At 42.6% G+C, this 21,043-nt stretch overlaps 1 long non-coding RNA gene across 1 annotated transcript in view; it reads right to left on the bottom strand.

Moving 5' to 3' along the window:
• The window catches only part of LOC122456512, a 27,073-nt gene extending 7,003 nt beyond the window's left edge, over window positions 1-20,070 (bottom strand). Inside the window, exons 1-2 of the long non-coding RNA XR_006275435.1 lie at window positions 16,699-20,070; window positions 5,577-5,708 (exon numbers count right to left, since the gene is read on the bottom strand). This is a non-coding gene — a long non-coding RNA (uncharacterized LOC122456512). The remainder of the gene's footprint in view (window positions 1-5,576; window positions 5,709-16,698) is intronic.
• Window positions 20,071-21,043: the final 973 nt, after the last annotated feature.

The raw sequence follows: 21,043 nt of genomic DNA, 5'->3' as shown, positions 1-21,043 counted from the left end.
AACAATAGAAAAAAAAATCCCAGTTTGATGTCTTGCAAAGACAGGACACATTTTTGGTCTCATTATGAACTTGATCCACAATAAAACTCTCATCGCCTGTGGCTACAAGACACTTGTCTTTGCTGCAAAGATTGGGAGAATGATCTCTCATATAAATTTATAATTGGGATAATTTGTAGTAATTTACAACAATACCCTGTTCAAATACTGAAGGATCAGTAAATCACTCACTGGTCTTTTTATGTACATACATAAAACTGGCTATAAAATACAACAAGGACTTAGGTGAGGGGTGATTTTTTTTTAAACAAGCATGCTGTAATTTTATGTTTAGAGGAAGTGATATCTAATGGTTAGTCTGGGAGCCTGAACTCCTGGGTTCTAGTCCTGTCTTTGCTTCTGATTCTATTGGAGCAAGTGACATTGAGCAAGTTAAGCTGAAAATGTTTATGGGTCTGGAGGAGCGAAGTTATGAAGAAAGATTAAAGGACTAATGGGCTGATGCTGGCTCCTGCTCTAGTGACTGATGGGGGATAACAAATGAGCCACAAGAGGTGGGTAAAGAACTTCCCTGGCGGAGGAGCAGCATAGGGCCAATAATGTCTCTTTACATTGCTCCCTCTTGCAAGCCCCACAGTAAGGAGCATTCCTGAGGCTGATGCAGAGCTAGGAATGGGAAAGGGAATATTCATAACACTTGATGCAACAGATTCTGGGCTGCAGTATGGTCCATAAGCAGCCCAGACAGATGCGTAACTTAGAGCAGCCCCGCATGAACAAAAAGGAAATAACAAGGAATGTAAAGAGATGGCATAGCCACTCAAAACTCAACTGCCCAAAGCACAGCTAAATGTCCTGCAGAAAATACTCTGCAGCGGCAGGAGATGGGCTAGGATTTGCCATCTCTAGTTATGATTCTCACGGAGTCTTGATTTCCTCATCAGTAAAATGGGTTGATGACAACCTGCATCACAGTGGGTGTTGGAGGCTTAATGTATTGCTTGTAATGTGTTTTAAGACCCTGGATAGAAAGCTATTATCATCATCAGTTTATTTATCAGAGCATACAACTCACCCAGCGATAGAGGTTTAAAACGGGTCATTAGGGGACCCTGCAGGAGAAACAAGGTTTAGCTTACACAGAGAGTAATTGACAGCCACAGAGTGGGAACATGTTCCATGGCATGAGCGTAAAACAAATTGCAAGCGGATGAGGTAGTGAGCCTGAAAGAACAAAATTTGTTATGTGCAAATTAGAGAATTGTCCGCAGAACCATGAATCAGTGCCAGGGCTGTGTGGACGAAGTGGGGAGAGCGTACTGCCCAATCCATGCAAAGGGACAGGGACGCTTACTCCCCGCTCATGCTGTCATGTAAACCTAGTTTATTTCCTGCTGAATAAAGCATCATGTACTACAAACTGTTCTCATCAATAATCAAGACGAGAGCGGCAAAACAATGTGACAAAGTGCAGGACCCAGGACGCCCCTAGTGAAAAGAACTCTGGGGATTTGTATTGAAAAGAACATGAGAGGCAAAGCTATTCGTTAAAGATGGGTCTGAATCACCTGTCTGTGTCAGTGGGAGAAGATGGAGACTATGGGCGGGGGAGGGAGAGGTAGGTCTTGCCTTCACAATGTGTGAGATGTGATTTCCCCCCCGCAGCTTCCCGAGAGTGTGGAGGAGGCAGAGAGAAGAATTAGAGCTCCCAGTAGTGTAGACAAGGCCTCAGTCCCCACAGTCACTCACCTGCGATGCTAGAGGCTCTAGGAAGTGGGGTGAGGTGGTGCAAATGCTTGTGGGAACACAAGATCCAGAGGGGCCTTTGGCAGGAGATGGAAACTCAATGCCTGTCACACAAATGGGAAGGTTGTGTCATGAATGTGCAAGTGACTAGAAATAGCTCTGCATCCTGACAGGCTCAGACAGACAGTTGGGTGGGGATGGGGGAGTCATGAGCAATACAAGGCAGCAGCGCTGCACGCCCAGAGCTACATGACTGAGTCTGTATTGTCTGAGCTGAAAGGAGGGTTGTCCTGCAGGCAAATGAAAAATTAGCCAGTGGTGTATTCAGCATACAAGGAAGCACGGAGACAATCAGGAGGGAATTATTTCCAGGATAACCAAGATTAATGATGTGGAGTGTGGGCCAAACAGCTGTCTCTGATACTGACGATATCTCTAGGCAGCAAAAGGCTGGGTACCACGTGCAGCTGACTATCTCCTCCCTGCACGCAGATGCTGGGGTACTGGAGAAAGCCTATGTTTAGACTACCTGTTGAGATAATATAATGTTGTTGGGGGTTCAGGCCCAGTAGCGATAATCGCACCTACTGCAGGGCCAGTAGTAACGACACTTAGCACATATATAGCATGTCACCACACCATAAAGGCATTAATGAATGGAATCTCAGAACCCCACTGTAATGTAGGTAGCTAAGGGCTATTTTCACCATTATAAGGACTTTCAGTATTGCCTATGTGGGTCATCAGCACAGCTTGAATTTAGGCTTCAGCAGTGCAGCATAATTCTCTATTATATGAGCTAATGCAGTAAAGCCTTTGGGGGTGATAGTAGTAACCTATTAACTTATAGTGGACTTGTCACTAGAAAGAGATGCACATACACTTTGCCAATGTTTTACATATGCAAACGTCCATACATTTTCATAAATAACTATTGCATCTGCATATGTAAATAGTCACTTACATATCCAACTGGCTATTTAATGGGATAGTGTGTGCAAAAAATGCCTGTATGCATTAAACATGCAGTTGCATGCACATACACTGAAAGTCTGGCTGGCAGATGGGTTAATGATTTACCCAAAGTCATACTGTGAAACGGTGGCCGAGGTGAGTTTAGTTCACAACCATTCCTGGCTCTCAGTCACCTTCTCTAACCTCCAGAAAACACTACTTCATTAAAACAAGCTGCCTCCAAGAACAGCAAACAGCTTCTTCGTTTTCCAAGCACAGAAGCCTGCAGAGAATCGGCCAGGTGGGCAAAACTACCCATCAATCAAAGCCAAAATCGAGGTTTCATTTCAGAAGCTATATAAATATAAAAAGCATTACCTTGAAATTGGTTTCTCTCTTTCATAGTTTTTCCCTTAAAAGTTCTGCTCCCATAGGCTCCCCCTAACATTTATCACCTCTGTAGAACTATTTGATAAATCCTTTTTCCTTGTGAATCTCCGCCTGTGCTGTTAATTCATTTTTATTCGACACAGACATTTCTTCCTGCCCTTTGAAAGAGACCTGTGTTGTGCTGCCTATTGTGCAGCATGCTCAGGATGTCTTCGCAAGCATGGTGGTTAGAACAAGGGGGTTGTGAACTGGGACACCTTACTTCTAGCGCAAGCTCTGCCTCTAAACTTGTGTGTGACTTCTGGCAAGTAACAACCTCTCTCTCTCTCTCTCTCAATTTCTCCAACCATTAAACACTGCTCATGCGATTTCTTTACCTCAAACTGAGGCTTAATTAATGTTTGTGAAGCCTTCAAGCCCCTCAGAGGAAGACTTATTTCAGTGAAAAAATCTCACTATCCCTATTAGTGCTAGAACACATAATGCTAATATATAGCACTCTTCAACCAGAGAACTGATACCGCTTTACAAAGGAAGAGATGTGTCCTTATTCCCACTTTACAGATCAGGAAATTATGAGCTAAAGGACAATGAAATGATTTGCTCAAGGTTGGGGACAGAGCTGGTTACAGACTAGCAGTTACCTGATTCCCTAGTTTGTTAGTATGAGTCTTTCCGTTACCCAGGATAATCTCCAGAATAGTATGTCACTCCTGCACATCAGGACTGGAGAAGTCACTGTAGAACTAGCCGTTAGAACCCTAATCCATCCCTCAGACCAAACCTCCATTAGGTTTCATGTTTGGATCAGCTCAGATAAGGATTCCTGTCCTTTCCCTGACTCTGAGCATGCCTGCGGCTTCCTCTTTACCAGCCCTGTGACTTTTCAATAGGATCTGCCACAGGCAAGTGGGAAATATTAAAGAAATACTTGGCAGGCATCCAGCTGAGATTCATTCAAGTTAATCAATGAAAAGAGCTCCAGTAACTAGCACAATTCCACAGGGATTTATAGATCAGAGTAAGCAATAGGCTGATAGCTTTTTAAAATATCAAGTATTTTATGGGCAAAGATCTATAAAAAAATAAGCAGTGACATGTTAAAAGGATAAGTAGTGAAGGAGAAAGAGCCCCTGGTTGCCAACCTGGGGAATACTTCACTAAAAATAAAAAAGATCTACAACTACATTATCAGTAAATACAATGGAAAATAGAGAATTGATCCATTAAATAAAAATAATGTGGAATTGACCGCAACGGGTAGAGGAGAGTCAGCTTTTGGAGTGTTTTATACTTTTACAGATGAGACAGGCTAGCAAGCTGGCTGAGGCAAGTGGTAGGTCCTTTCTAAAGCACTTTCCATCATCAACAAGCTTTATGAACACTGTATGGTAGATAGGCATAGATCGGTTCAGAAGTCACTAAGCAGATCAATGGCCAATCCAGGATTGGTACATGGACACATCTGGCACCCACTAGACCATTACATTTAGAATATAAAGCAGAAAAAATATTAGGCCTAGAAGAAGACAGACCCATAACATTATGAAGGGGGTAAACAATATTTTCCCAAGGGCTTGCACCTGTCACATTGACTCCAACGGGAGAAGGACTGAGCCCCAAGTCCTCTGAAAGGTCAGATTCTTAGGAACTAGGAAAACTTCTAAAACTTTCCACAAATGGGCCCAAACCAAAATCTTGAATCTAAACCACCTCTGAGTCTGGGTGTTTGAAATTTACATTTGGATTTGGATTCCCACTTTGAAGCTTGAACCCCTTTCTAAAGAAGGGAATTGCAGAGCAGTTATAGTTTCTTAACAATACTGATGAAAGCAAGTCAGCAGCAATCAAGCACTTAATGTACCCAACTTTTAGGGTATGCCTACACTGAAAAAAGAGAGAGAGATTAATTTTTTAATTTGGGTTAACAAATTCAAAGTAAAGATTGCATTGGAGCTACCCCCAGTGCTCTATTCTGAGCTCTGGAACAGTGTGGTCTAGTTTTTAAATCAGGGGTGTGAGAGCCATAGCTCTGTCCTGCATTTTATTCTTGGCTCTATTGATTGCTTTACATCCCAGTTTCCCCATCTATAAAATTATGATATTGTAGCCTCACTGTCAAGCAGTAGAAAATATTCAGGGCCTTGCAGGTTGACTTTCCAGTGGAGGAGAAATCAGTGATGAGGAATATGGGTAACTTTTTTTATTTACACATATTTTCCAGTCTTGGAACAGAGGTGGTCAAAACCAGCATGCAGACAATCCCTTTTTTCAGGAATATCAGCCTGACTGACAACAATGCCCGGTTCCCAAGAAGCAAACTCCCATAAGTTACCAAGGCAGAGAGAAAACTCTCCTTCTACTCACACATCTCCCTTTACCCAGATTCTTGCATGACCAAAAAGTAGTACACAGGATGTCTTCCCAAGTCTGAACACATGCTACGAAAGACACCTTGGAAGGCTAGGAATAAAAGTGACACCTACCATAACAAACTAGATAATTTTTACTATGTGTTGCAAGATCTTTGGATGGAAGGATCTAGGCAATTTTATTCATAGCACTGTTTTGTTGCTTTGGGCAAGTCGCATAAGCTCTCCATGCCTCCGTTTCTCCATCTGTAAACAGAAATAATATTCAATTACCACAGAGAGTGATGAGATTACATTAATTGCCTGGGCAGTGTTCTGAAATCTTCTCATGATTGGTTCTATAGCACAGCAAAGTAATATTTTTCTCTCTATCTCCCAGGCACATTCCGTATCTACTAATCTGATCTATTAGTCTACTGTTTCTCCCTGTGTCAAATGTCTTACTGAAATCTGTGCCCATCACTTCCCGCTTGCCTCTCTGCTCAGTGCATTATCACCTTAAAAAAAAAATTCCCCATCACATTTGTTTGACAAGATTTATCTGTGATGAAGCCCAGCTGGCTGGTTCTTAATCAACTCATATTTCTCTTGATGTTTTGTGATCTCATCCCATATTAATGTCACTAGGATCCTACCTACAACTGAGGTCAAGCTAGCTGGTCTATAATTTCCTGAGTATACACGTACTGAAGCAGCATCTTTGTGGAGTTAAAGCAGCTCCACTCTGATGAGAGACAACCAAAATCAGAACCTCCTTCCAATTTTCACAGGGAGGGACTTCTGATTCATTTCTTTGTATCCAAACCCCATCCTTTTGAATTTCGTTATGGTTATGGGTTAGAGCCAAAACTGGAGAGGGGCCTATTTCCGAGTTCCAGTTCAGATGCAGTTACAAACTTTGGCCAAAATCATGAGTTTGGCTTAAGGCTCATACATTTTTTTTTCAATTGACTTCTGAGCCTTTAGTATTCACTTGGGTCCCTTTTTCAAGCTTTTCTCCACAACTATGAGAGCAAAAAAAAAAAAAAAAGTTAATGAAAACTGAGATTTTCCACAACCCCATGAAGCCAGGACTTTAAGAAAATCACGAAATATGCTAAGCTTTGGAATAAAATTGAGAGTTCTGGAAACACTGGAAGCTCCCTATTTGTATCTGTCAGCTGAACCTTCAGTTTTAAAAAAAAAGCAATCTGTGTAATTGCTTAAAGGCTATTCTCCCCTCAATAGGCACACGTAAATCCCATTAACATTAATGGAGGGGAAACACGTACATGGAACTTCCTTTCAAATATGGAGGAGGATGTTGTGTTGCAACCCAATACACCATTACTGTATAAAGAGAGCTGGTCAAAACTCAAAATCTCCATTCCACGGGAAATTTTGACATCTCCAAATTTTTTTATTTCAAATCAGAGCAAACCCAAGAAATATCCCAGAACATGACATTTAAAAAAAACACATTTGGGGTAAATTAAAAACATTCAAATTTTGATTTTTTTTTAAATTGTAATATAATTTAACATAAAATAAACATAAAACAGTCATTTCCATATGAAAAATAAAAACCTTCCATTGTCGTAAGGTCAAAATGGAATGTTTCAACATTATTGAAACACTTTGGTTTCTTTTCTAAATGAAATTTTTGTCAAAATCAACATGTTTACACAGAAAGTTTTGATTTCAACAAATCAGCATTTTTATTTTCTTGTGGGAAAAAAAATTATTGGAAATTTTTTGGCCAGCTGTATTTATAAACTACACAAATATATGGGTGGAAGGATCTGGGACTAGAACCCCGGACCTTCAACTAAAAGTAGAACTCCTAGAGCTAGAAGCATTAGCAGACCCCTTAGCCAGGCTGTGAGCTAGAGGGTAATATCCGTAACAGTTCCTTGCACGGCCAGTATATTACAACTTGATATTGAGTATGTATTAGAAGACTGCCATTCAAACCAAAGGGTGGTGACAACACAGGCTATAGGTATTCATGTTGCCTGGTGGGCAGAGAGTTACAAAGGGGAATGTTTAAGAACATAAGAACGGCCATACTGGGTCAGACGAAAGGTTCATCTAGCCCAGTATCCTGTCTTCTGACAGTGGCCAGTGCCAGGTGCCCCAGAGGGAATGAACAGGACAGGTAATCATCAAGTGATCCATCCCCTGTCCATTCTCAGCTTCTCGCAAACAGAGGCTAGGGACACCATTCCTGCCCATCCTGGCTAATAGCTATTGATGGACCTATCTTCCATTAACGTATCCCCTTTTGAACCCTGTTATAGTCTTGGCCTTCACAAAAGCCTCTGACAAAGAGTTTCACAGGTTGATTGTGTGTTGTGTAAAGAAATACTTCCTTGTGTTTGTTTTAAACCAGCTGCCTATTAATTTCAGTTGGTGATCCTTAGTTCCTGAGTTATGAGAAGGAGTAAATAACACTTCCTTGTCTACTTTCTCCAGACCAGTCATCCTTTTACAGACCTCTATCATATCCCCCCTTAGTTGTCTCTATTCCAAGATGGAAAGTCCCCATCTTTTTAATCTCTCCTCATCCGGAAGTTATTCTATATCCTTAATAATTTTTGTTGTCCTTTCTGAACCTTTTTCAATTCCAATACATCTTTTTGAGATGGGGCGACCACATCTGCACGCAGTATTCAAGATGAGGGCATACCATGGATTTATATAGAGGCAATCTATCCCTTTCTTAAAGATTCCCAACATTCTGTTCACTTTTTTGACTGCCGCTGCACATTGAGTGGATGTTTTCAGAGAACTATCCACAATGACTCCAAAATATCTCTCTCGAGTGGTAAAAGTTAATTTAGACCCCCATCATTTTATATGTATAGTTGGGATTACGTTTTCCAATGTGCATTACTTTGCATTTATCAACATTGAAATTCTTCTGCCATTTTGTTGCCCAGTCACCCAGTTTTGTGAGACTTTGTAACTCTTCGCAGTCTGCTTTGGACTTGACTATCTTGACTAATTTTGCATCTTCTGTAAACTTTGACACCTCAGTTTACCTCTTTTTTCCAGATCATTTTTGAATATATTGAATAGGACTGGTCCCAGTACACACCCCTGGGGGACACCACTATTTACCTCTCTCCATTCTGAAAACTGACCATTTGTTCCTACTCTTTGTTTCCTATCTTTTAACCAGTTACCAGTCCATGAGAGGACCTTCCCGCTTATTCCATGACAGATTACTCTGCTTAAAAGCCTTTGGTGAGGGACCTTGGCAAAGGCTTCTGAAAATCTAAGTACACCATATCCCATGGATCCCCCTTATCCACATGCTTCTTGACAACCTCAAATAATTCTAATAGAGTAGTGAGGCATGATTTCCCTTTACAAAAACCATTGGTGATCATGCACATGTTATTACCTACAATACTCTTCTAGTTCACAGCTATTTCATAACAGGGTGGTGTCTGAGCTGTGGCGATAGAATGAAAGGTCTGGGTGTTGTTTTCATAGCTTGCTACATGGTGTTATCTTAAAGGGAACAGATGTGCTGTGATCAAACGGCATTCCCTAGCTCTGCAATTTCTTATGTCCTTTGTGCATTGTAGTGTCTCCTTGGGGTAACCATACCTGCCTGCTTTTCCAGACAGAACAGTGGAAGTCTGTGCCCCGGACAGTGTATGTAGGGGCATGTCTGCTTTCCTAAACTATATGCACAAAAACTTATTTGCACCTCAAATGGAAAATTCCATAGGCATTAATGTGCCAGGTGCAGGTACATTTTGTTTTGGCCACATGAAGGGAAGAATTTAGGATTTCATAATGTTTCAACTCTGATACTTTATAAAGTAATTCTACGAGGCTCCATAGCCCTTTACCAAACCCCAGAGCTATCCAACCTTCCTGCACAACGGCTTTCTCAACTCCTGTGGCTTTCCCAATGTTCTTATGCTTAGGGTGACCATATTTTCCCAAAGGGAAAAAGACACCCCAGGGGCCAGCTCAAGGCCCCCTCCCCGCCCCCCACATGCGGCTGGTCTGAGCCCTTCCTACCTCCCATCTGCACAGGGCCAGTCTGAGGTCCTCTCCCCCAGCAATGTAGGGGGCCAGCCCGAGCCCCCCTGCCACCTGCCCGCATGGTGCCAGCCTGAGGCCTCCCACTACCCCCTGTGCACAGAGCAGCTTGAGCCCCCCCCCCCGCCATCCACCTAGGGCCAGCCTAAATCCTCCCTCTCTTCCTCATGCACAGATAGGTCTGAGCCCCCCTGCTACCCACCGGCACTGCGCCAGCCCAGTTTTGCCAAAAAAATTGGGATGACCAGAACAGAGCTTAAAAATGGGACTGTCCTGGTCAAAATAGGACATATGGTCATCCAATCTCTCAAGCATTCTCCATTTTTTTTAAAGCAACTAATTGGACTCCTCCTCCCCCACAGCACTGGTGTGAGAGGAGGGGGAACCTGAGTTGATGTTAGCTCCTCCTTCACCAAGAACAAGAGGGTTTCCCCCACTCCCAGCACACTGCTCTTGCTACTTCATGTTAACTAATGATAATAAAAAGTCAGGGTCTGGATGCTGGAAGCACCCAGGAAACAACTGACCCCTTCCTGCCAAACCTAGCAGTCTGTTCCTGTAACTCAGACAGCAGCCCTGCTGCACAGTAGCTGTAAGCACAAAGCATTCTGGTTACTGGCATGCAAACAAGCCCTCCCAGCATCTCTGCAGTTAACTAGAGTAGGGTTGGCCATTTCAGACACAAGTGGAGTGAGCGCCTTTGAAAAAAAAAAAAATTTACCTTGAAAGCAACCAATTTGGGTACCTTATCAAGTTCTTAGCAAATGTGTGACTGCAACTAATTCCCTTTGGAAATATCCTGGTTTAAATACATCTTTGCATGTATAGTCAATTCATTTCTAATTAATATTCCCTTTGAAATTTGTCATCTCCCTTCATGCCTACTGTGCTTCTCTGACTTGGAACACAGAACAAGAGGATTTCAGAAAGACTCGCTTAGGCATGTGGAGGCATTAGATACCACTTTGTTATCTTGCTCAGTTTTTAAAATCAATTTCTCCTCCTTTCCTTTGAAGAATTTCCAGACCAATGACTTCCTCCCCTTATCTTCCTATTCATACTGCTATTTGGTCTAGGAGTTACTTAATGAACATTCTGCCCTGAAGGTGCAAATTGAATTATATTTCTAACTCTATACTCTAGGTTTAAAACAGTTGCATTCTTTTGTCTCATATTAATATTTTGGGCCCGATTCTTCCCTCTCATACTACTGTAAATCAGGGGGCAACTGCTCTGGAGGCAGTAGTTATGTCAGTGTGAAACCCAAATGACTTCTTTGGGAGTTGAGGGTGCTTAGCACACTAAGGGATCAGGTTTGTGGTATTCTTTTCAAAGTAAGGTCACATCAGTAATGACTAAGAGACAATATGGTTAGATGGTGGTTTGGTGACGGGTGTGCAATTATTGTGGTGGTTCTCAGTCCAGTTCCTGGGGATAAATATTCACCATCACAGAACCCATCACCAACTGGCAACTTGTTGGCAGCCTGAGGAGAAGCCGAGCACTGAATTCCACTCTCATTCAGGCATTGTTGCCACACACTGCTAAGACTGGCTATTGGGGGAAGTTTGGCACTGCCGCTGCCCAGGCACGGGGTAGATAAGACTTTAGGCTGCATAGCTGCAAGCTGACCTCTTTCACAGGCAAATTCACCAAAAAATATAATAGAAGAAACCAGAGTGTGGCCTTAAAGATGACAGGAATTTAACAGTGTTTCTTCAAGAGAGACTTTTGATGAAGATGAACTTTACCTGGACTTTTGGCCACCTTGGAAAAATAAAGAGAAGAGCAAGGGTTATGAAAGAAAAATTAGACTTCTGCTTCACTCATCCTGTCACTTTAAGCAGATATTGCACTTGTGTTTTAAGACTGGTTTTTATGTGGCCACATGATTGTTTGACTGAAAACTATACAATGCCAACACTGACAGGAAAATCTCTGGCTTCAGCCATTTTCTGGTCATATGAAAATTATTCTGACTGATGAAATAATAAAGTTCTTCACTGGAAAGTTTATGAGAGTGATATGCCTCAGGCAGAAAAGCAAAATCAAATTGCTATCAAGCCAACATTCATTCATAATACACGTCACCTGTCCCACTCCATCCCCATTGGGAGAAGAATGAAAGGCTGGTCACAAGGCTTTGGGCTTGCAGTGATAGGCCAAAAGGGGATTTAAATATGGGCAATGGAGAGTGCTGATGAACACTCAGATCATGACACTTTTTCTTCTGAGGTTCCAGACTGGTCAGTCCTACTTTTCAGTCTGAAATCATGAGGCAGATGCAGCAGTCACACACATTTTGGCAATAGCCAGACTTTATTACACAGTACGCTTGCCAGGCAACTGCAGGGACGCCAAAGTTGACAGAGAGCAGGTTTCAGCTCTGCAGAGATTGGAGCAGGGCATTCTCAATGACGAGAGAACAGGAATGGAACTCTCTCCTGGAGATTAGAGTGAGACTGGCTAAAGCTTGACTACTTTTACAGCACAGTGCAAAATACCCCTCTTGGCATCCTTTGATCATGAAAGCAGACAAGAGAAGACATTAAGTACTGTGTGAGTATTCTGAGTCATAGAGGCTGAGTTTAGAGTAGTGAAGAGCAAGGTCACTTTATGATCAAGCTGAATGCAAGGTTGTAATTTCTGTATTTGGAGTCTGGACACTACAGTTATGGGGGCATTAGAAATATGATGGGTAGTTCACACTAATCATTAGTGTGATACTTCCACCAACAAACAGATGCCAAATCCTGTTCCCTTTTCCAAAGAGCTGGAAAGGCCTGCCTGCAGTGGAACCATATACAGGGGGCAGGATCTCTAGAGCAGCTTCCTGCAGCGAACCATTGCATGTGCTAATGCATAGACCCATCCTAATACATACAAAGAAAGTGAGTTATTCCAGGCCTGAGGCTGGAGAAGCCTTTTCCTCTGCAGAAACCCACAATGCCAGGCCAGCTCTTCAGGCAGAGTACTCGGAACAGGATTTGCCCATGCATGGATAAACAAAATAAAAAATACATTGCAGCAAGAAATGTACTTTGTTCACTTACTGTGATGAATGTCATTTAGTTTTGATTGTTAAGGACAGATCAGAATACAGTAGAACCTCAGAGTTATGATCACCTCGGCCATGGAAGTTGTTCGTAATCTTAACAAAACCTTATGGTTGTTCTTTCTAAAGTTTACAACTGAACATTGACTTCATACAGCTCTGAAACTTTACTAAGCAGAAGAAAAAAACCCTTTTAACCATTTTAATTAAAATTAACAAGTGCAGAAACAATTGCATTACCTTATCCATTTTTATTTTTTTTATTTTTATTTATTCATTTATTTTAACATTTTTCCCTTTTTTTTTAGTAGTTTAACACTGTACTGCATTTGCTTTGGGCAGGGGAGGGGGGCGGTCTCTGCTGCTGCCTGATTGTGTACTTCCGGTTCCAAATTAGGTGTGTGGTTGACTGGTCAGTTCGTAACTCTGGTGTTAAGAAACAGTAGAACCTCAGAGTTATGAAGGCCTTAACTGCAATTCTATGGCTGCAAAACTGTCCTCCTGCATCTCTCTATTAATTATGGTTCTAGCCCTCAGTTGTGCAGAAGCCTTAAACTAATGTAAATTTTAAAATAGTCTTTCTGAGCTTGCAGACAGCCTGAAACAGCTCTAAAATATGTGAACTGTCCTGTCATCAGTGATAACTCTGAAGTCTAAAGATGACTGTTTAAATGTCAGAACTGTTACGTATTTCACTAACGATCATTTTGTCAGAAACATCCAGGTAACGTGGCTACCCACAATCCTAAACTGCCTTCCATGTTTCCTTAAGTACCAAAAGCCCCAAATGTGCCATACCTCCCCTTTTCCCCTTGACAACTTTTGAGGCCATTACACATTGTTAATACAAAATCAACAGCACTTTGAAAACATGGGAACAGAATCAAATAAACTGTATTGAATATCAGCAAGTAACCCTGGGATTACTGGATGCATTATTCAGTGTCACCTCTAATGGAATGAGAGCCTCCATTTTCATATTTAAACACAGTAGCCATGGAATTTCTTGTTCCTGCACCAGAATGCCACACAATCCAGGGAGCCTAACTTCAGAATTTTGGTCCAACTTCTTACCAAGCACACAGGGCCTTGGTCTAAATACTAGCAGACCTCATCACAGAATCACCTATCAACCTCTGCTCCTCCAGTAGGGAGAGCCTGCCTGGTCGTCTGCGCAAATGAAAGTCTGAAGACAGCATCACAGTTCAGGGCAAATGCACCTCAATTCCCCCTCCATGGTCACTCGAGGGCACCCACTCTGGGCTTCCAGTTCTTCAGCTGTCACCTCTCTTGGGAGGAGACCTGTGCCGCTCCCCCTCCTGACTTGAGTTTTTCCATGCTGAACAGTTCCCTGCCTAAACTGCAGGTTTCCCACCAAACTATACGACCTAAACAGCCCTGTGTCTGAGTTTTTGCTTTCTCCTCAGAGGCTATGAGCAGCTGAAATTGCCCAGAGATATAAGTTACCACACTTATGGAATTATCCCATGCCTCGTAATCAAAATGTCTTCTTCTTCTGTGACTCTTGTATACTTGAATGGGTGGAAAAATAGCTTCAATGTGAAGTTGCTCTGCCAGCTTTTTCTGTGCACTCTTCAGAATGTTTTGAAATCTCTCATCTGACTGGTAAGACTGTAGGCATGACTTTGCTTTGTCCAGTTGTTCCATTGCTCCACATATATCAAGGTCAACACCTTGGAGCCTCTTGCTTACAACATTTATTTCAAACAGTATCTCATGCCACAACACTAAGCCACACAGAAATTTAAAGTTGTTTATATTTCTGGTGATTCCATTTCCCTCTGCCATTGTTCTCCCACAAACAGTTCCTGTCATAGCATTATCCTCCATAATGGCAACTATGGCATCATCTATCTTCCCGATTTGGTGTTTGATAGGCTTTATTGCCTCCACTCGACCTTATTGCCTCCAATAGTCTTTCAGTCGTGTGGCACTCAGTGGTTTCAGTGTCAGAGAGGATGTTCCCAGATGTTGCTTCAAAATTTGCCATCGATGAGTTGATGCAGAGAAAAATACATAGCTGCTTTGAATTACATTAAAAAATTCAGCAGCCTCACTAGAAGCTGATGCTGAATCACTGACCACCAAGTTCAATGAATGAGAACTGCATGGGACAAAAAAAAAAAAAAAAAAAAAAGCTTGAGGGTTTAACTCTCGGATCAGTGTCTGCACTCCTCTGTTCTTTTCTTTCATGTTGGCACCATTATCGTAGCCCTGACCTCTCATGTCAGCTATTGCAATTCCCGTATCTTCCAGCTTTTTAAGAAGCACATTTGTCATAGCAGCTCCTGTATCATCATCAATGTCAATAAATTCTAGAAAATGCTCTCAGACAGTCACTATTATGCTCCACAATGACACAGGAGAGGATGGTCGGCCTTGCAACCATCTCAATAGAGCGCGAGCTGGCCCAGACTGTGGGCCTTCAGGAAACAGTTCAAATCTTTGCAGCCAGAAGGGCACGGAAAGCACCACTTTGATTATTCAAACAGACAAAAATGCCAGTGTTTACCATGCAGACAAGAAAAGTTAACTTTCAAACGCCTGAATAGCAAATGTAAGTGTTACTTAACATTTTTGAACAAGGCATTTTAAATTGTTAGTTCTCCTTTATTGGGGTAGATAGCAGAGCAGTACCATGAGAGGAGAAGAACAAGAAGGCGGCAGTATTGAGACCTTTCAAAGTTTTGGCCCAAGTGAGGGGGCATGGAGGGGTCATTTGAGCTCCCAACCTCAGGTGCCAAAATGTTGTGGGCCGGCCCTGCACACAGCCCTTTCTAGGCAAGTACATTTATTTTTAAGGTAAAGGCATTACAGTGAAAACATATTAAAAACAATGAAGGAATGTACATTCAAGCTAATAAGCTTATTAGAGGTCACCCCTCAGTCTTACACTGTATCAATAGGCCAAATCCTTCCAACCCTCCCCAGGAAGGATTGGGGCTCTCCTTGGGCAGAAGGGCTTGGGTGTCTGAGACACCAGAAAGAAGCCTCTGAGTCAGGTTAAACTCAGGCTATTTATCCAGAAGTCCTTTCTCTGCCTGTTGGGCTCTGGAGAGTCCAATTTGAACCAGTTTACATGAGCCTCTTCAGGTGGTGGGACCTCTCCGGAGTCTACAAACTGAGTGAATTTGCCTAATCACCTCCCCCTCCCTCATGGTTCTTAGTTCCTGGAGGGCTGTGATCCCCCTCTCCCATGGAATTAAATATGAACCCTGACTCTCAATGATACATAAACTTAATACAGTCAGATGTCCCAAAGCTACTGCAGGAAATTGCCATGTCTGTCACAGAGAGATGTGCAAATTATATTTACCTCCTCAGACTATGTCATTTATATAGCACCTTTCATTCATGGACTTCTGATTGCTTTACAGACAAGAAATAAAGCTCAGACCTGCTCTGGGGTAATTCATTCTCTCTCATTTTACAGATCGGGAAACTGAAGCACAGAAATAAAGTGACATACTCAAGACTGTGCTGACAGTCAGTGGCAGAGTTGAGCCTAGAACCCAGGCCTACTGACTGACAGCCTAGTGCCCTAACTACAGAGCCACACGGCCTAAAAAAAGAATGGGGGGGAGGGGAAGCGGGGAGTGTCACAGGGTCTGATCTATGCCCCAGCCAGTCCTCTGGGAATGGCCCCTTTAGTGTGTCAGGCCCCAAGGATCCACACAGTTCCACAGAAGTAGGCCCGTACCCTCCAAGACTGAGGCTATGTCTACACTACCACTTATGACAGTATATCTGGGGTGTGAATAAACCACCACCTTGAGCAACATAAATTACACCAACCTAAGCACTGGTGGTGCATAACGCTATGTTGGCTGGAGAGTTTCTCCCAATTACGTAGTTACCGCCGCTCATTGGGGGTAGATTAAGTCAACAGGAGAGCTCTTTCCTGTCCGCTTAGAGCAGCTACACTAGAGAGTTTACAGATTGGGCCATTGACAAGTATTCCCTGTCTCTCTCTCTCAGTGGCTCCGTACAGTGAATCCAGCCAAGCCAAATTCCTCTGAGAGGCTTGTACTTTGCCCCTTCAGAGTGCAATGCTCTCAGTGAGTAGTCACAGTGACACAGGAAGCCTTTTCCAAAACAAGATAATCAATTATGAGTCACCTGGCATTCAGAATCTTAGAGTCCAGAAGTTAATACAAAGAAGCAGAAGTTAAGCCATTGTCCACCCTGGTCAATCCAGTGCCCTGATGGGCCAGCCAGCTGTGATGGGCTCCCCCTCTGTTTCTCTCTGTTCCACCCTTCGTCTGCCCTGTCCAGGCACCTGAGATCCTAAAAAAAACCAAAACCAAATCAAAAACACACACCCTTCTTCCACTTACCTGGCCACCTTGTTTTTCAGCTTCATTCACAAGTCCCACTTGCTGGGGTTTCCTGTTGTTAGGCGTTGATTGTGGAGTTGTTGGGGCATCTCTCTCTCTTGCTGGACCCTATGTAGATTTGGGCTGGTTTCAGCCAGCTCATTAATGATCCTATTCATTCCCCTCTTTCCCCCAACAGCAAGGTGATACACACACCTCCTGTCTGCTGTGCCGTTCCAGGAGCAGTGTTCATCCTTTTGCACCCACTGGTTAGCAATGCCACATGCAGAGGGAAACTGAGGCATGCCTAGGATTCATAAAAATATTACAGAAAATTCCCACTTCATCACAGGGAGTTTATGGATATGGATATTGTTTTCTATCCCCTGCACAGAACGTGGTGTGACTATCTCTGAATGAAACAAAGGTGCTGAATGTGTCCATCACCCCATCCTGCTCACACTTTCACTTGGTGGATTCAACACAAGGGGATAGTAATGGTCAGACCTTAGTCTGCAAGAGTAGGTAGGATACTGTGACATTTAGCATAGTTATACTTTACAGCAGGCATTGAACAAGAAAGGAAAATTTAATTCCTGGTTGCAGCTAGTGTTTTACCAGGGCTGAATTTGGTTCAAAAGCTTTTGGGCTCAACCACCAGGATCTGGGTACCCAGAACCTCCCTCCCCTTACGAAGCAGGGTTTGTTTTTTAAAAATAGGACACCACCGCATTTATTAGCAACTCTCAGTGCTCATTGTAGTACATACAGCAATGCTTTTGTCATGCTCTATTTTGCACCATTAAAATTAACTAGGCTCCAAACTGGTAAAATCTTCACATCAAACAAAGACTAAAACACTACAGGCTTGCGGGCTGCAGATAATTTTTGTGTATGTATGCACATCTCTAAAGCATGCCCGTGATTTTTATGTCAAGCAAAAGAGTAAGGTCAGAGATTTCAGTGTATTTCAGATATTGGGGGTCAAACAGAAGAATAAGTTAATGGGGAACATTTTAAAACCTGAAAAGTGTCTACATTTTTGCACTGCGTGGCAACGATCTCTGCTAACCTTGTGGAAGGAGACAGATGGATTTCAACAAAGTCTTGATGCTGGGACCTGTGGAGTTTAAACTACCAGGGCTAAAGACGAAGAAAGATGATAGGGATCTGTGCACAGAGGCAAAACAGAGATCAGGGTGACATTTATCCAAGCCTGCACAAGGTTGTCCACACTACTTAAGACCCTCTACTCTTTGTGAGAAGAGATATGGGCAGAATAGCTGCACCCGCTTGTGTGTTAACTTCTCACTAATTCTAATGTTTCTTCTGCTTAGTATCTGAAATACACTACTCTATTCTGCACACACAAGTTCAAAATTCTCAGTGGAGGAAGGGAACAGAGACAGTGACAACCCCGGCTTGGTACCTTTAGTTTTTCAATACCAGACATCAACCTTGCTCAGGAGTATCACACAAATTCCTGCTCTGTTCTCTTTGGGCTACAGCAAGAAAGGACTTGTGGCAACATCTCGTGGCCCTAAATCATTAATGCAGGTGTCTCAGGCACCATAAAAGAGAGCCCGAAGAGATTAGCACCTGTTAATTATAACATACACAAGTACCTAATATGAGCAGAGAGAGCTTTCTGGAAAATCAGATCTCTTGATTTCAAAGAATTTTTCCAATAGCTTTTCCCCTAAAGTCAATATTTTTCACACTGGAAACAATATTTCCTACATTGTAAAGCTTCCACTGTGTTGTCTTTAAGGAATAAGAGTAGGATAACAGTTAAAGTAAATTTCTCTCCTTCCAGCCATTAATTATTGTCCACACTGTGCAACAAATTCACTGCAGAAACCAAATAAAAGTACCTTTTAGAAACTGGCCAGAACTGATATTACTCCCCCAAATCAGACTGTCACAGTGCTGTATGCCTTCAACATGGAAACTGCTGTGCGCAACTACTAACTGATACCGGAGTGCCATCTATAGCTACGTTACAGCAAAGCAAAGGACATGCATGCTAGAGTTGCCTCCACGGGGTTTGATTAAAAAAAAAAAATAGGTGAATTTAGTACTGGTGACAGGTGCCACACTGGCACCCCTGGAAAAGGGTTCTCAGTTGAGCACAGTGTAGGTACACAGCAAAGCTGCCCTAACCCTGATCTGCAGCTGCCATCTCTAGAAGGGAGAGGGTAGGTTAGTCTCCATGGCTCATTCAGTCCCTGGCTTTTCTGCAAAGACATCTCAAAAGCAAGCTGATTACAGACGCCCATTAAGGCCAGAGGATTCCACCTTGTCCTGGAAGAGGACATGAAAAAGATGCGCCCACAGTGTCCTTCATTTTACATGCTAGAATCAAACACAGGTGCCCACAGCATAAGGAGAAATGGAAGTGGCAGTCTCTGTTTCATATAAAATCTCAATGCAGAGAAGGTAACTGAGCCACACACACACACACAGGCTACTAACATGACAGTTTTCCAAGGGGAAGTGATGGAACTGAGTATTTGGTGAAACTTTACTGTGTTTACAGCAGTGTTAAGCAGATCTGTTAGGACCATAAAGGGTTAATCCTCCTCTCATGAATACAGTCTGACTAAACAGGCTTTGGACAGGACCTATAGGGTAGATAGGAGCCGAGAGGGACAATGGTTCTGTCAGAGTTAAAAGAGCATTAGTTGTGGCCAGTGAATCCACACAGCCACAGATCTACCGGTCGTGCCCTTCCCCCAGGCTGCCATGAACAGAGGCATCAAGCTCTACATATCCCTAGCACAGACTCTTTGGGGCTGAGACACCCACCGCCGCCACCACAAAAAATCCACTATTTCTCTTCTACTCCAGGCTTTCTATAGCCCTAAGATTTAGGCCATAAACTGTAACACTACACTATGTGCCTGGCTCTACCTGAGAATAAATCAGTATCTTTAAAAAATTCACTGGCCAGACCCTCAGGGGACACAGACACACCTGGTGTGGGCAAGCAAGGTTTACTGGGGGGCCGAGATGTCTCTCTCTCCTCTCAATCACAGACTGCCACTGAGAAGTTCTACTGGAATATGCACTGGTAGTCTAATCAGAGTCACAGGGTTATTTAATATCCATGCCCGCTCACTTTTTGCATCTTTGCTAAGACTCAAAAGAAAATTCATTGTGATGAGAAACTAGGCTGAGACTCACCACATTCACTTCACAAAGGCCTCAGAGGGTAACTTTTCATCACTATTGCCTTCATGCAGATTTGGACCAATGACCTACAGGTGCAAGGTTCTATATATTTCTTGCTCATTCTCCATTTCCCATCTCCTCTTCTTGGAGAATCTTAGAGGCATCCTTTCTTCCAAAAGAACAATTTAAATGCTAAAAAGTAAAGAGACTGAGATTGTTTAAACATGGTATTAGTCAATGTTCTGGGACTTGTTTTCAGGCCATGAGGGCTCCTGTACTGACTGTGGATACTGAAGGATTAGGGAAAGCTACTGCAAAGAGGTCTCATGTGATGGTGCTTCTTTGATAAAGGATGGGGGCATGCAACCACTAACCCAACTGCTCTTCTGTAACAGTTGGCATTTTAAATCAGACTCAGCCCACTATGAAAATATTACACATATATTGATGTGTAAGGTATTAGTATTAGAATATTCTCATCCCTTCAAGCAAGCACGCAATCTTATTAATCTAAAGAGTTTCTTTCTACACTTCACCTATCATTCCTCTTTGATCTAATTCATTAGATTTTAAAAGTACCTGTTTTAAACAGAAGTATTACATAACACCCAAGTGAAGGAATGGTTTTAGTAAGATCCACTCCTCACTTCAAATCACATACACACAGAGGTTTATGAAACACCGAGTCTGCATTTCCTTTGGGACCATTCCCTTCTCCAGCAGCTATATGTTGTACTTATCAACATTAGAGAGTTGAACACGTTGTGTTTTAGCAACTGGAGAGCCTTCATATTTGCCTCTCTAAGGCTGGGTGTTGACTGTTTCCCACAAGGCTGTCAGAAAGGGTGTCAATGCTGGTATCCAATAGTGTTCCTCGTGTATATGTTAAGGACTGATGTGTTATCTAGATCCTCCTTGTGATTTTTAGTAGATTAGCAGTTACTGGACCACGCAAGTTACAAATACGGAGTGCT

This window comes from Dermochelys coriacea, chromosome 13 (assembly GCF_009764565.3).
Source record: "Dermochelys coriacea isolate rDerCor1 chromosome 13, rDerCor1.pri.v4, whole genome shotgun sequence".
NCBI lineage: Eukaryota > Metazoa > Chordata > Testudines > Dermochelyidae > Dermochelys > Dermochelys coriacea.
Note: the sequence above shows the minus strand (reverse complement) of the source record. Positions and strands in the feature narration are given on the sequence as shown.